We start from the raw sequence: 15,519 nt of genomic DNA, 5'->3' as shown, positions 1-15,519 counted from the left end.
CAGCCATGCCCAGTGGTGCACAAAAAGAGACTCGTACATGCATGCACACACCAGCACAGCTGTTGCAGATGCAGCCCCACAGCTCGCTACCACAACCGTCTGCAGGACAGCCAGCATGACACAGGCAAAATGGCAAAAATTGCCATTTCCAAGAAAATTAATGCGGTCCCTTCATGTGTATTCTGCAGCACCCACATCTCTCCCTTGCACCACAGTCACGATGCTTTCCAGCAAAAACAAACCTGGTGGCTCTAAAGGGCTCTCCAGTGCTTGGTTGGAAAAGACAATCCCAAAATAATCCAAACGTGCCTCTAAACTGGGAAAGCTCCTTTGTCTTAAGGTGCCATTGCCCTTTCTGACTGCAGAGCGGGCGCGAGACCGGGTCGCCCACCACCAGCACATCACACCGGAGAGCCCTCTGCCTCCGACCCACCGCAGAGCAACTCGGTCGTGGGACTTAGCTAACCCATATAACATTATGTTAGACCATAACATCAAGCAGATATGTAAGTAATTACTTAATATAAAATTATTAACATGAAGTATACTTCTTCAGACTCTAAAGGCAACTTTATAGCATCACGCAAAGCTCTCCCCGTGGTGGTGCTCCCCGTCACTGCCAGCACGGCACCAGCAGTCTCAGGGTCACCCTTAGGCTCTGCAGTTTCCATGACATTTTTTTGTATATTTAAATTCAAGACACTGTTAAGGTTTCCTTGGCCAGGGCCAAAGTTTATTAATATTCCAAGCAAAATACTCAAGCGCTTAAAAATAAGCAGAAATGAAGTGCTGTGCTGGCCTGCAGATAATAAAATAATATATCTGATCATGCAAAAGTAAAAGCAGAGTTCTTCCTCTTGATTTTGCGTAAGTTTGGGGGGGGGGGGGGGGGGTATCATCTAAGGTTTCGCTCTCCCAGTTTCCCAACTTTCTGCTTTTTTCACAGAATAAATGAGTTCTATCCACAAGACGTCAGTGAAGGCAGGAGGACAGGAGAGGTACCTCCTTCCAGCCCAACTAGAATGGGTTTTCCTCTGTTGTTTCCCAGCCGCCTTACTCATATCTCAACATACTTCTTCTCTATGTTACTAAGAAGTGGATTTTCAGCCTGTTGGAATTTAAGATAAAATTAATATATTGGCAGATATCCACAGCAGCCTCTCAGGTGTTCATATTGAAAATTATTATTTTCAGCAGTTCATGGCTCATTTCTTTAATATTAAATATTAAAATTAGTGTTGTGGCAGCTGGGGATAATTTCCCAGCACAGAGGAGAGCACAGACCTGGAAGATGTGAGGAATGAGGCTCTGCTGCCATCGGACGTGTCCAACCTTGGGGCGTCCCGTGTCTGTACCACTGAAGATGACTTTGAACGGGGCCCCCCGACCCAGAGACCAGTTGCAGATGAAGCAGAGGTGGGGATGCTCTTCTTCACTTCCCCTGATTGTCCGTGTTCAGCTGCCATCGGAGCAAGATGCTGAGCATCGGAGCAAGACTCTGGGCAAGATGCATGGTCTGAACCAGCACCACTGGTTTCACATCTTCATGCTATACCCTTGAAGTCAAGCCAATTTCTCTCTTAAGCACTTAAATCTCACCATCCCATTGAACTCCAGACAATGATTTGCCTTAAAAGCTGCACTAGAACACTAGAAAAGTGAGATCTGGCAGAAAATGTTATAAAGGACAGGACTGGAAACAGCACGTGCATGGACCATCTCCCAGTTACCCATGCTCATGGCTCATGACATGAGCCGGCAATGTGCGCTCGCAGCCCAGAAGGCCAATCGTCTCCTGGGCTGCATCCAAAGCAGCGTGGCCAGCAGGTCGAGGGAGGGGATTCTGCCCCTCTACTCTGCTCTGGTGAGACCCCACCTGCAGCACTGCGTCCAGCTCTGGAGCCCTCAGCCTAAGAAAGACACGGACCTGTTGGAGCGGGTCCAGAGGAGGATCACAAAAATGATCAGGGGAATGGAACACCTCTGCTATGAAGAAAGGCTGAGAGAGTTGGGGTTGTTCAGCCTGGAGAAGAGAAGGCTTCGGGGAGACCTTATTGCAGCCTATCAGTACTTAAAGGGGGCTTCTAAAAAAGATGGGGGCAGACTTCTTATCAGGGCCTGTTGCGACAGGACAAGGGGGAATGGCTTTAAACTAAAAGAGGGGAGATTCAGACTAGATCTAAGGAAGACATTTTTTATGCTGAGGGTGGTGAAACACTGGCCCAGGTTGCCCAGAGAGGTGGTGGATGCCCCATCCCTGGAAACATTCGAGGTCAGGTTAGACGGGGCTCTGAGCAACCTGATCTAGTTGAAGATGTCCCTGCCCACAGCAGGGAGTTGGACTAGATGACCTTTAAAGGTCCTTTCCTACCCAAACTATTCTATGATTCTATGATTCTGTGCTGGAGGGTATTTAAGGGAAGTACGTGGGTGCATGGAGCGGCACGCTTCAGACAAGTGTTTGGATTTGTTTGGATTTGGGGTGGCATCCTCCTGGGTGACCTGGCAGCAGGGAGGAGGACAGCCGCCATCTCCTCTAGTTACTGGGGAGAAAACAAGTATTACGGTGGCCACAGCCCTCTGAGAGGCAAGAGAGAGGTGGCATTTTGCTTTAATTCACTCCATCTTCATCCCACCATGCTGCACAGCCACCATGTCATGCCACCTCCTGCCACGGCGTGGGGACCCATGGTCTTCAGCGGGATGAAGCACCAGGTGCTGCACAGAGCTGCTTGCTTTTAACTGTGGTCGCGATGGAGGGTTGATGCCACAGCTGTCCCTATGGTGCATCTCTGGGACACCCAACTGCTGCGTCCATCTCAGGTGTTCCCACAGGGAAGGTCCTGCTCCTGGCCACCCGCCCAGCCTTCACAGCAGAGGCAAATAATCTGCTTTCCTGGGAAGTTGGGCAGGGAGGCACAGCCTTTGCCCCATGCTCCTGACGGCCCCCATGCAGCACGGTGAAACAGGGACGGGACGGGCACCCTTCCCAAAGGCCATAAATGCCTGCAGCCTTCACGCAGCACCGAAGCATCCTTCTGCACTGTAAATCACTGGGAAACATTAATAAACAGCTCCATCTACTGACATCCTCACCTCCGAAATCCAGAGCCCCATGGCAGCCCAGATGCATTATCCGGAGGCACCTGTGGAGTCGACTGCATCCTGCTCGGGCCAAGCAGGTGCCGGCTTTCATCCCAGGCACAGCCCAGGTACAACCCATCACAGCCCCATGGGTCCCTTGCAGGGGAGCAAATCTCCCAGAGCAGCTCAGTACCGCCTCCTGACCCAGCTCTATTAGAATTCCCTTTGAATTTCAATTAATTGACATTAATTAAACCTATTTTCATCTCGTTGAGCGAAATGTAATATCTCTTTCATATTGTATTTCAGCCAAGGAGATGAATATACATGTGATTAAAAAAAGCTCACAAGCCAAGGAGCTGAAAAGCAGCATCTGAGAATGAGCAGCCTCATTACACCTGTGTAGCACTGGGACATAAAAAGACGTAGCCCAGCCTTCGCAGCCCAGAAGCCACCCTTTTCTTCAACACCGAGCACTGTGGTCCCTATGCAGCCCCCGTTGGAGGACCAGAAATGGCCCAACAAACCTCTCTCTCACATAGCATCTTCCTCCAGGGGCTTTCACACCTCTGAGAAATGAGGCCAAAATCACAAAACCGCAGTCGGAGGCACCCAGAGACATCGCTTCCTCCCCAAAGCTCATTCAGTAACACAGCACAGAGGCAGCTCTCCCTCACCTCCGAAGCAACTGGCCCTCCACGCCCATTTTTCCCTATGCCTTAAGGTTAAAAAAAAAAAAAAAGAAAAAAGGAAAAAAATCGTGTAAAGCAATGCAGACAAAGAGGACAGACAGATTTGGGTTCAGAGAATTTGATGGAATTGCGACAGTGCATTCAGACTGTGCATTTATTTTATAGACCATTTATTTTCACATTTGTCGCAGGTCCTTGGGTTACCCTAAAAGCATCCCTAAAACCCCAAGCCCCTTCCCTGCCCCAGGGAGACATAAACGAATAATCCAGGCAGGACATCTGGATTTCTGCAGTTTCCCCTGTCCTTGAGGGACATATCCTGCTCTCTCCTCTAGCGCAGAGCAGGATTTAGCTGTGTCAGATGCCCAGGAGCATCACGGTGATCAGTTCACACAGGGATACAGTGACTCCAAGTCCGCTTTGCCACCACATCCACCCTTCGTGGCTTTTTATTTTTCATTGATCAAGCCCAACCCATCTCAGATCCCACATTTGCAGCCAGGCTCAATGCAGAGGGGAGGGGTTTGGTCACTAAATCCCACGGGCAGCATCCCCAGGACACATCTACGTCTCCCAAAACCCTGGGCACCCGCAGGCTTTCTGCTCTCCATCAGCCAAAATGAAAACCATGGCTTCTTTCTTCCACATCGCTGCTACCAAGCAGCAATCGCAAAGCACCCGTGGGAGTAACGAGCTGCACTCTGCACGCACGCTCTGCCAGGGGGAAAGCGTTATTTACAGCCAACAATGGGTTGAAAGCTTCAAACCGCTTTTAAATTTGGAAGAAGAGGCTTGCACTTGGGCAACTCAAGTGTGGAGAAGTCGCTCACGTGGAGGAGGAAGGAGGTGACTCGGAGCCATTCGGATTGAGCATCAGGGCGGTTGCAGGGATGGGAAACACAGGGGTGGAAAATTAAGATTGAAGAGGAGGACATCGACAGGACCACAGGTCACTCACAAAAAAAAAAATAGCCTGTAAAAATCTGTCTTTAGGGTAAATAGCAAAGTGGTTGGAATAAAAGTGTCTGAGCGTCCGTCCTTCCCCACGCAACTGCAAGGATATTTGGGTGGCGGCAGCCGTGCGGGGACTTGCGTTTTTCTCTTGCAAAGGGGTGTGTTTAAAAATCCCAGCCCAATATATAGCTTGATGCAGTTGAATGTATCCTTATAGCTAGTTCTGATTTATTTATTAAAGCATTTGTGGCTTTTCCAAGCAGCTCAGGGGTCCAAAACTCCATCTGCCAACAGGCGCGGGCTGGGCGGTGGCTGCTGCAGAGTGGAAATGGCATCCGCTCAGTCGCGCTCGCTCTTTCCAGAAAGGCTTTTGCCCAAAATCTTCAGCCAAACCAAGAAATGCCTGCAGAGCAGATGGCGAGTACCGTCTGGGGGATTTCCAGACTGTCTTTCCCCACTGTGCTGAGCAGCATAAGCTCTTCAATAGGTCTGTTGGCATCCACCATATCTCCTGCCTCCTCAGGAACCCCCTTCCCACGTGTCTGCAGGATTAAACTAATTCAAAAACCCTTCAAAAAAGGCCCAAAACCCTTAGGAAAAGACCCAACGGTGACCTGCCATCCGAGGAGATGCCCAGCGCTCCCTGGCTGCAGAAGACACCTTGCGTAGGCACAGCGGGCTCATCGCCCTTGTCACCAATGTCACTGACGGCAGCTGCGCCGCCAGCCCAAATGCATTTCCCACTTCGGCTATTTATGGCAGAATATAGAGAAACGTGTCAGAGCCGCTAAAACCCCGGCAGAAGCATTTTGACCTAATTATCACCCTATAATCTCCACCAAAAGACCTGCAGGGACAGGGTTGTGTTAATGCAGGTGAGATATTAAAAGCAGAGGCAAGCAGCTCGGTGTCCCCGATGGGCATCGCTACCCCCCCGGGGAGGCGGGGTCCCCCCCGGCTCCTGCCACAGGGGCAGCTCACGTGTGTGCCTCCACTTCACAAAGCTTCACCAAAATATTTGGGCCCAGGGAGATAATCATATTGGGGAAACACCCATGTCCCCAAGCTTGAGAGAGAGAGAAAAACTGCTGGAAGACGGGGAGAGAGGAAAGCTGGATCCCACGTTGCGGCAGAAATCCTCCCAGCAGTGCTGTCGTGAAAACATGCTTTGAGCATATTTTCTCAGGTGAGGTGTCAGTGTCTGCACTGAAGAATAAAAATCCTGAAACTGCGCGATTTTCCAAAACAAGCTTCAACTCGCACCACCTTTGCTTGGAGTGGCATGAGGGGCAGGTGACTGACGGAGGATGCTCTTCCTCAAACCAAAAATCCCTCTAAACTGAGATGCCAGGGCTGTATCAAAGCTGTCCAGGTTCCTATCCAGGGCTTAAGTGTTTAATCCGGGTTTCATCCACACACGAGCGATGTGTAGCAGGAGCTGGGGGGCCATGCAGCAGTGCAGGGCTGGCGCACGCCCGAGGACCGCCGGGACACCCGCACCCGGGATGGATTTTCAGCCCAGCAGAGATCACAGCAAACACAGAGCAAGAAAATGTTCCTTATGCAATTTTAACTCCATTTCACAAACTTAGTTTCATTTACTTGTTAAAGTTTAATATGTTCCTGGGAGATGGGGGTAGGGAGCTGTCGGCGCTGCTTTAACTCTCCCCATGGCTCAGCTAGCATTTTTTATTTGTGTTTCCACTCTCAACAGATAAATCTGCTTTTATCTCCTTCCTAGTTATCCAACAGCCTAAAAAAAATGCAGAGGCAGGAGGAGGGGACAGACATCGTGTAGGAAACTCGATGGCAAATTTACTGCAAGGAAACAGAAAATATCAGGAGGTGATTCTGCATCTTTGCTGAGCGTGAATTGTGCATCGCAGGTCGTTAGAAATATTAATTAAAGTGAACTGAAAGTTAGCATTAAGAAACCCTCAAGGGATTTGACCCCCGGTAACACCCAAACGTAAGTTTAGGCTACAAAAAGCAAGGGAGGCCCCCAGCTCCCAGGGCCACCACAGAAGAGCCGGGCTCTAGCAGTACAGCCGATGAGCTAAAATGCAGAAAAATAGGGAAAAGATGTGCAGCGAAGTGGTAATGGATCTTTTCAGTAAGGGCTGTCATGGACCACCTGAAATTCCCTTTGCCATTTCTCTCTATAAATGTCATCCTCGGGCAGATACTTCGCTATAAAGGAATGATTTTTTTTTTTTTTTTTTTACTTCTGCATAGAGTAGCTGTTTGTTTGAATGTATAAATAGTCACAGCCTATGTCAGGGCTCCCGAGACGGCTCAGCTGCTAACTTCTGCTCCCTTGCTAGCGGCCTGCCTCGATTTTCTCCACAGATCACCCCTTCCCATCCTCCATCCCCCTCTCCTGCTGAAGCGCAATGAGTTTCGCTGAAAAAATTTAGCTTTGACCTATGCCTATATCAGGAGTTATTGCTTTTTGGATCCAAAGGGGTTTTTTAGGGCACTAATCCTCCCGTTGGCAAGGGGGTGCTTGGCGTGCCGGTCCAGGCTGCAAAAGGCTCATCAGGATTCACTGCACGGGGCTGGGGCTTTTCAGGAGGGAGAGTTTAGGAAGCGAGGGAAAGAGCAAGGCAATAAACACCTCTCTAATGGGCACGTTTGCGACGGCAGCGGAGAAACGCACCAGAGGCATTTTCTTGTCCCCAAGACGGCAGCCGGAGTTTACCCTGTACGATGAGCCCCTGCAGCCGTTAATGACTGAAAGAGCCACTTCTTATAATTAGATTTTCATAGGTGAAATGAATTTAGGCAGGCTGCGGTGAGTGATTACGAGAGTTAATGATGGTCTCTTTCCATGCCTGCAAGGATGCTCGGGGAAAGCTGCATCCCAGTTATCTTCACCAGAGGCAGGCGCGGCGTAATTCAATATATTTTTATGCAGTGAGGAGAATGGACTTCTGGTAGGCTTAACATACCTACAGCCCCTTACGGGCACAAGTGGTGAGAGACGGCTGCGACTGGGGAGTAAGATACAACACGGAGAAATCTCTGCCATCCCAGCGCGTACACATACGTCATCCTCCACCACCGCCCGGGCAGGCAATAGCAATTATTTACCCTCATTAACATCAGCTTGCTTAGCACCAGCCTTATCCCTTGTCCACCTGGGGTGCGAGATGCTGTTTCCTTAGCCCCCGCCAACACTCCTGCTCTTAGAAATACCCTTTATTGGAGCAGATTTGGCGTCTGTTCCGCACACTGCATTTCCGATGGGGCGGTAGGAGCTCCCTGGGAAGCCGCACCAGGACCCATCAGAGTTTTCTCCCCCACAAAGTGCAGGCTGGGTCAGGGCAGTTTTCATCTGTCCATGGGAAGATGTAGTTGATGGAGCATCATTTTTTTAGTCTCCCTCCCTGAGCGGCTCTTAGGAAGAAATAAAGCAGAATCGCAGTCGCTCCCACTCTGACTCCTTCCACAACTGCAGACCCAGTGTTTTATGGATGTTACAGCTCTAATATTCCTTTCAAAACAGGCTGTGGACATAAAAGGCCAGTTTGTCAATCCATCAATCGCCCGGGGCTAAGCTGCTAATTCTGCTGTGTTGTTGTGGTTTGCATTGAACAAGCTGGCTTTCCAAGATCAAAAAATCTTCTACATCAGCACAGGGTTGCAGCCGCAGCCCTCCCCGATGCCAGGACTCCCCCCCTTCCCTGGGAGCGGGACAAGAGGGTGACAAACTCAAGGATTTAGCATGCTTAAATACCCCCATTTTCCTTATTTCTTCTGGAGCTTGTAGTCTCCTTTGCCAGCATCACGTCACCCAGCATAACACTGGGATAGTGTTATCGGACATGCCAAAACCCCTTCTGCCAAAATCCATCCTCCGGGTCCGATTCATCCAGTGCAGGACAGGAGAACGGCTCTGCAATGTGGATTTTGAACTGGGGGGTTTTGTATCGCTCACTGCATCCCTGTGCCCCCAGCTCCAGCTTGGGGACCTGTGCCCAGGCTGGCACCACACTGCTCCCGTTTGCTGGAGGGACCCTCCCCTGGGGACGCTGTAACGTGACGGTCGATGCCAGGTTTCCCATGGCTTTAGTAGCCTGGAGCTGTTAAACCACCCACCCTGCTCCCAGCACAGCGCTGCTTTGGGCTGGTTTTGTGCTCCCTGGTACCAGCTTCAAGCACAGCTCAGGAGATTTCCAAACTGCCAAGCAGAAAATGAGAAATAATCAACTCTCAGACCTAGTAACATACAAAAATTACCATTTTTCTTTCAGATCCCATTCTTGCTCCTTCTGTCTGAAGGCCACCTCCAGCGGGATGCTCCCGAGGTGCTCCCTCGCCTTTCCCCGCTCTCCCACCACCTCGTACTTCCCATGAGTTTCTATCCCAGAGTAACTCTTTCAGGAGGCTGTAAAAAGCAGTTTTATATTAACTCGCTTAAATAGCTGCCCAGACTCCATCTTCGAGCGAATACAGCATTGTAGGGCTCCTGCTGGAAACATAACGAGCACTTGTGGGGAAGTTCATGTCTTGGGGAGAAGGGGGCTTTAAAAGAAAAAGAGAAAGAAAGAAAGAAAGAAACTCTCTTTCTGCAGTGGTAGTTGAATTAGACCCCGTCGAATGCCAGCCTCAAAGCATGGAAACCGGCACTGAATAACCGCAACAATCATCCGCACCTGTCTGCTGACCACTAACTTTTAAGAGAGAGCTATTTAAAAGCAAATTGTTGGATATTCCTTCACCGGCAGCAGCTAGCCGGCATTTAGATGAAATGGCTGCCCTCCAAGAAAATAACAAAATAATGACAGAAAAGCAGCCGGCTCTAAATACAACAAAGCACAAGAAGACAAAGTCAAGATTAAAACTGCTCTCACGCTGGGGGCGCAGGCTAGGTTCATTGAAGTGATGTATTGCTGTTCCTTCTCTTGCCCAGAGCAGCTGCTGAAGCTATAACGGGCCAGGTACAAATCTTGCAAGCCATGTCCTAGCAAAACATCTGTAATAACTGGGCTTTTAGATATAGGAGATGCATGAAACGGAGCACCCCAGGCTCTGCGGAGAGCAAAGGGCTCCGTTAGTCGACAGCAATGCACAAAACTTGGAGGAGACCTTACCAGGCTGTTTACTCCAAAAAAGCACATGAAGGCAACCAACCAGGTTTCCACTAATCCCAGGGGTGATTCCTGCAGGCATGGGCGTGGGAGAGCACCGCGGCCTTGTTGGAGGTGTCCGTCCCCAAAAAGCCTTGAGGAGGAGAAGTTTCCCCACTTGGCTGCTGCCATTTTTTTGTCAGCATTGGCTGAGCTCATCCCTTGCATATCTTTGAGTTGCAAAATATTAAAAAACTAGTATTTTCTCTGTTTGTGGTGGCCCTTGCTCTTCTGTGCAGTTTCTCTGTCTAATAAGGGCTTTGCACACACTTCATCCTTTGCCGCAGAGGAGTGTTATTAAAAGGTGTCTCTCCTCTGCTCAGCCAGCTGTCCTCATAAAATGTGGAAATTTAATACCTCTGATGAGCTCCACTCTTCTGTCAAATAGGGTAGGAATTGGCCAGCAAGTTAGAGAATTAAGGAAAAACTCAGCAATTGCATTCGTTTCATTTTCTTAGGAATCCAAGCTGGAAAACACGGTCCAACCTACTAAAGAGAGAGCAAATATCTGTCCTCACAGTCAGCTCCCAGACCTGGGAGGACAGGGAGACACCCCGAAGTGCCGTCCCATGCACACACACACTGCCCTGCACACATATTTCGTGGGTGACCGTCTCAAATGAGGCTGAAACACCCAGGATCATCATGAACGTGTGTGTGTTTGCAATGAACTCACATTTTTGAGCTTATCAATTTTCACGTGAACAGTTCTTTTGGGTTTTGCGTGGAAATCACTGGTCGTGCAGAACCAGCATAGACCCCAGGTGGCTTTAATCCACCAGCCAAAGCTCTGCTCTGACATTCACACTTTTACACCATTTGCGCTAGAAAATAAAATTATTCCTGTCCTAAACCAGCTGAAAAGAAGGGCATGATCACTGGCAAAGCCCCTCCTGGTCTCTGATGGTCGGTAGCACGAGCGTTAAACCAGCCAAAAGCATATCCACATGAAATACATCACCCACTTCTGACTTCTGAGGGTTCAGATCCAAAGCCGACCCCAAACCATGGCGAGTTTAATGCCAGCTCACAGACACACTTGGAAGCAGCCCCAATACATCAGCTGTGAAGGAAAGGTGTGATTTTCCCTCTGCCAAAGAACTTTGAACAAAAATAGAGGTAAACGAGTCCTCGGTGAGCACTGAAAACAGCTTTGGTTCCAGAAGCATCCAGCTCACAGATGGGCCACCTTAAAAAAAGAGCATTACCACCGAGGTATAATGAAAAACGGTGCCGTTTTATTTGGTATATCACGAGCTGCATCTCCCTGCTGTACCCGCTGTAACTGGAGTGCTGGTTGTAGCAGGTACAGCCATATCTGTAAAATCTTCAAATGTTGCCTCCAGGCAAGCAGTTAATCTTCTTTCCCTTTGTTGATAATATTTTTTCTGTAGGTTACATCTGTTAAAATGCAATTTGCACTCCCCAAATCGGAGGACAGGCTTCATGACAAGGAGTAGACTCACGCCGAGATGCTGATGTGCTTTTTCCGTCTCCCAGCCCCGCGACGGCGGCCGACGGTACCATGTATTACATCTCTAACACAATAAAGTTTCATTGTTCATTAGGACGGCTGCAATGAGGCGTTGGCGGAGCGATCAAATAATTGTTTCTAAAAGCACATCTTTACGATACCTTAACGTGATGCTTTAAAGCATTGCTGGAAATTGAATGCAGGGGGTAGGGGATTTCAGCCTGTGAACAGCATTATGCTATAAATGTTGAAAAAAAACTAGAGAGATCCATAGGGCTGAAGGTGATCAAGAAGTTACTGAGCTCATCCACTTCCCCAGCCAGAATCAACTTCATCGAGTCATTCCCATGAGATCCTTGTCTGACCTGTCTTAAAAACCTTCTATGACGAAAAGGGCACAGTCTCCCTGGCCATCTATCCCAGGTCCATCCTTCCTGCCTGCCTTCCTGCCCTCCTGCCTGCCTCCCTTCCTCCCTCCCTCCCTCCTTTCCTTCCTTCCTTCCTGCCTTCCTGCCTTCCTTTGTTCCTTCCTCTCTCCCTTCCTCCCTTCCTCCCTCCCTCCTTCCTTCTTTCCTTCCTTCCTTCTTTTCTTCCTTCCTTCCTTCCTTCCTTCCTTCCTTCCTTCCTTCCTTCCTTCCTCCTTTCCTCCCTTCCTCCCTTCCTCCCTTCCTCCCTTCCTCCCTGCCTGCCTTCTCTTCCTCCCTTCTTTCCTTCCTTCCTTCCTTCTTTCCTTCCTTCCTTCCTGCCTTCCTGCCTTCCTTTGTTCCTTCCTCTCTCCCTTCCTCCCTTCCTCCCTTCCTCCTTCCTTCTTTCCTTCCTTCCTTCCTTCCTTCCTGCCTTCTTTCCTTCCTTCCTCCCTGCCTGCCTTCTCTTCCTCCCTTCCTTCCTTCCTTCCTTCCTTCCTTCCTTCCTTCCTTCCTGCCTTCTCTTCCTCCCTTCTTTCCTTCCTTCCTTCCTTCTTTCCTTCCTTCCTTCCTTCATTCCCTCCTTCCTTCCTTCCTTCCTTCCTTCCTGCCTTCCTGCCTTCCCTCCTTCCTTTGTTCCTTCCTCTCTCCCTTCCTCCCTTCCTTCCTTCCTTCCTTCCTTCCTTCCTTCCTTCCTTCCTTCCTTCCTTCCTTCCTCCCTCCCTCCCTCCCTCCCTCCCTCCCTTCTGTTAGTACAAATGCACAAACAAAACCAGCACTGCTGAGCAAACTTAAAGCCTGAATTGCTGTTTCTGCACCCGGTACGGCACGTGGGTCTTCCACCGGAGCCTGGCACAGGCGACCCACTCCTGTTAGGGGACTCACCCCCCACCCTCTTCCCCAGCTCTGCTCCCCGGTCCTTCCCCACCCTGCATTTCTGCTGCCGATCGCTCCTGCTGGACGGTAAAACCAGGTGCTTCCCTCGCTGACGGCCATTCTGGATTCCTCAGACCATTCTGTTAGAGAGTTTAGTTCCGCGTTAGTTTTCTGGTCTGGTTTCCCTGCACCTCCCAGGCCGACGCCAGCGTGGCGGGGCCATCCCCAACCTATGTTGCTTCCAGTGCACCTGGTGACCACTTCCCCCGGTGTCCCTTGGTTTGTGTTTCAGCTTTTCAAATTTTGTCGCCATTTGTTTTCATCATTCTTTTCTGCTGATTTTTAGTAATCAGGCCTATTGTCTACTTCATATACGGCTCTTTTTTGACTAAGACCAACAAAGATTTCTTTGAGGAGTTGCCCATACTCCTTAGCACCTTCCCCAGAAGGTCCCACCTGCCATTCCCCACAGCCACTGTGCTTTGTCTCCTGGAAATACATCATTTTCGGTTTGGGCTCTTCTTTCTTTCATTCCACAGTGACTTTCAGCCAATTGGCTTTTCACCTTCATTAAGCCAACTCACCCTCCCCTTTCAGCTAGGCCAAGTCTAGAAGCTCCCCTTTCCCAATCACTTATTCCACCTTCTATTATACCTATGAAAATAAAAAATTCCAGCTTCTAATCACTTGCAGTTCTTGTATTTCTCAGCTGACGTCCTGCCAGATGGGGGTTTGCACCCGCTGGACACGAAATGGTCTGTTAATTGTGTTTCCCCAACACACTAAGACAGAGCAACTCCCGAACCAGCACATGTCCATCAGCTATGTGGGTTACGTGTAACATGATAAGAAGAGAACCGAAGCTACTGCTTGTTCAGAGAGAAGAAAAAAGCTTAATGGCACGGGATTTGTCATAGGTGACCAGCAACTCAAGTTCACGGCCACCACTCCAGCACCGTGCTAGTTACCTTGGCCAAAAGATCACAGCACTGGGGCCACCTCAGTCTGGTTTAGGAGGCACCACTGTCTGCTCAAGGAGTTTGAGCAGTAAACCTTCTCGGACACATTTGTCCTGGCAGCAGCTGAAAGCAGCGGTACCTCAGAGGACAGGTGGATCCCGGAGCCCGTCATTCACAACCAAGAACAGCTTTCAATACCACCTTCATGGAAGAGCTCAATTTTGAAACCAACAGCCGGGCTTTAAATCAGAGGCATGTCCTTTTGGATTATTATCATGCTTCAAATACTGCCAGGGTCACACGTACCCAACTTTAACATTTAGTTTGGAAGATGACTTCTGCTCAGCTTGGGTTATTTTGGATGCTGCATTTTGGGCAATGAGCTACCTTGCGTTCTCTTTGCTCGCGACGGGGATGAGATAGCCCAAGCATGCAGCCAACACGGACATACACCAGCATCACACACGAGCAAGCCTTGACATCTGCCTGGAAGGGACAGTGCCATCCAGTTGACGTGAGCTCTCGTTTTGGTATTCACAGGAGCCGAGTGTCCATCTCAGGTCTGTGTGTGCTTCTCACAGCAGGAGATACGAAGACTTAACATCTCTTCTCCGAGAGCCTGCCACCTGAGAGCATGGGAAAAGGAAAAAGCAGCCAGCTCAAAGTCCAACAAAATAACCAGCTAGAGAGACAACTAAGTGGACAACTTTAAGATGTATAAATTATCACCACTTGCCTCAGTATAGTTAAAAAAAAAAAAAAATCAATCTTTATAGTTGGAAAATGACAGTAGCTTATTTAATTTATGACAAAAGCAAAGACAAGAGGAGAATAGCATTGAAGATTACACTTGCCGAGTGCGATGCTCTCCTGTAATGTAATGAAATGAGTTAAGAGCAAAGTGAATTAGTGTTACAGGCTGACCTCATCCCGCTAATCCTGGAGAGCAATAAGAAATGGAAGGTTGTATTCGCCAGCTTGGCTTTCAAGGTCAGTGAGGACCAAAGTGGCCACTCTCCTCTCCCTGTGATTTTAGCATTAACTGAGCGCCTGGCTGTGATCCTCATATTTTATTCTAACAAGGAGAATTACTCCAGTGCCTTTGGCAGGTGGGTAACTCCTTCGGGAGCAAGGAGAGCATGAGAATGAGGGGCTGCAGGTATCAAACCAGCTCCCACGCTCAGGTACCTGGTCATCTCGGTATTTGGTACTTTGCACCGAGCAGATTGATAGGACTGCAGCAAGTGGTGGCTCACCTCGGCGCATCCTGGCCGCGTCGCTCGTGGACTGATCCTGAGGTGGTCACCATCCATCCCGCTCTTGGCTCCTAAACGATTCCTATCTCCCTCGTGTGCCTTCGCTCAGAGAAGTTATGGATACTTTGAGTTTTGTTTCAGAACTGTATTTCTCATGCCCTGACAAGAACTTACCCCTGAGCAAACTACATACAAAGTTTTGATGGTGGTAATTAGCCACCTGCTGAGCTGGATGTTTCTGCTGGTAAGATCGTCCGCCGCAGGGAGGAGCAGCTCGAGACCCTGGTACGAGACACTGACCGATGAGGCGCTTTGCAGATTTATGTACTCTGGCTGCAGCTCCAGCTGTGGCTCGGGGCTGAATTTCACGGTGTGCAGAACGCTGTACGCCACCGATCCACCACCCAGCCTGGGGACAAGCAGGCGCTGGTTACACCCGGAGAGCTGTTCCTCCCGCACACGGCTCCGTGAGATTGCCCCGTAATCAGGAGCTAAAGGCTGTCAGAGGATGGGGGTCTGGCAGGAGGGTTTGTTCAGGGGAGGGTGCTGCTGGAGCATACCTGGTCTTCTGCATTATCCAACAGATAGAGAAGAAAGGTGCATGAGGATGGGCGCTGCGACGCGTTTGGGGACCGATAAATTTACCGGCTCAGACTGCCAACGGCTGTGATGGAGCCAGTGTCAGAGC

This window comes from Aptenodytes patagonicus, chromosome 7 (genome assembly GCF_965638725.1).
Source record: "Aptenodytes patagonicus chromosome 7, bAptPat1.pri.cur, whole genome shotgun sequence".
Taxonomy (NCBI): Eukaryota; Metazoa; Chordata; class Aves; order Sphenisciformes; family Spheniscidae; genus Aptenodytes; species Aptenodytes patagonicus.
Note: the sequence above shows the minus strand (reverse complement) of the source record.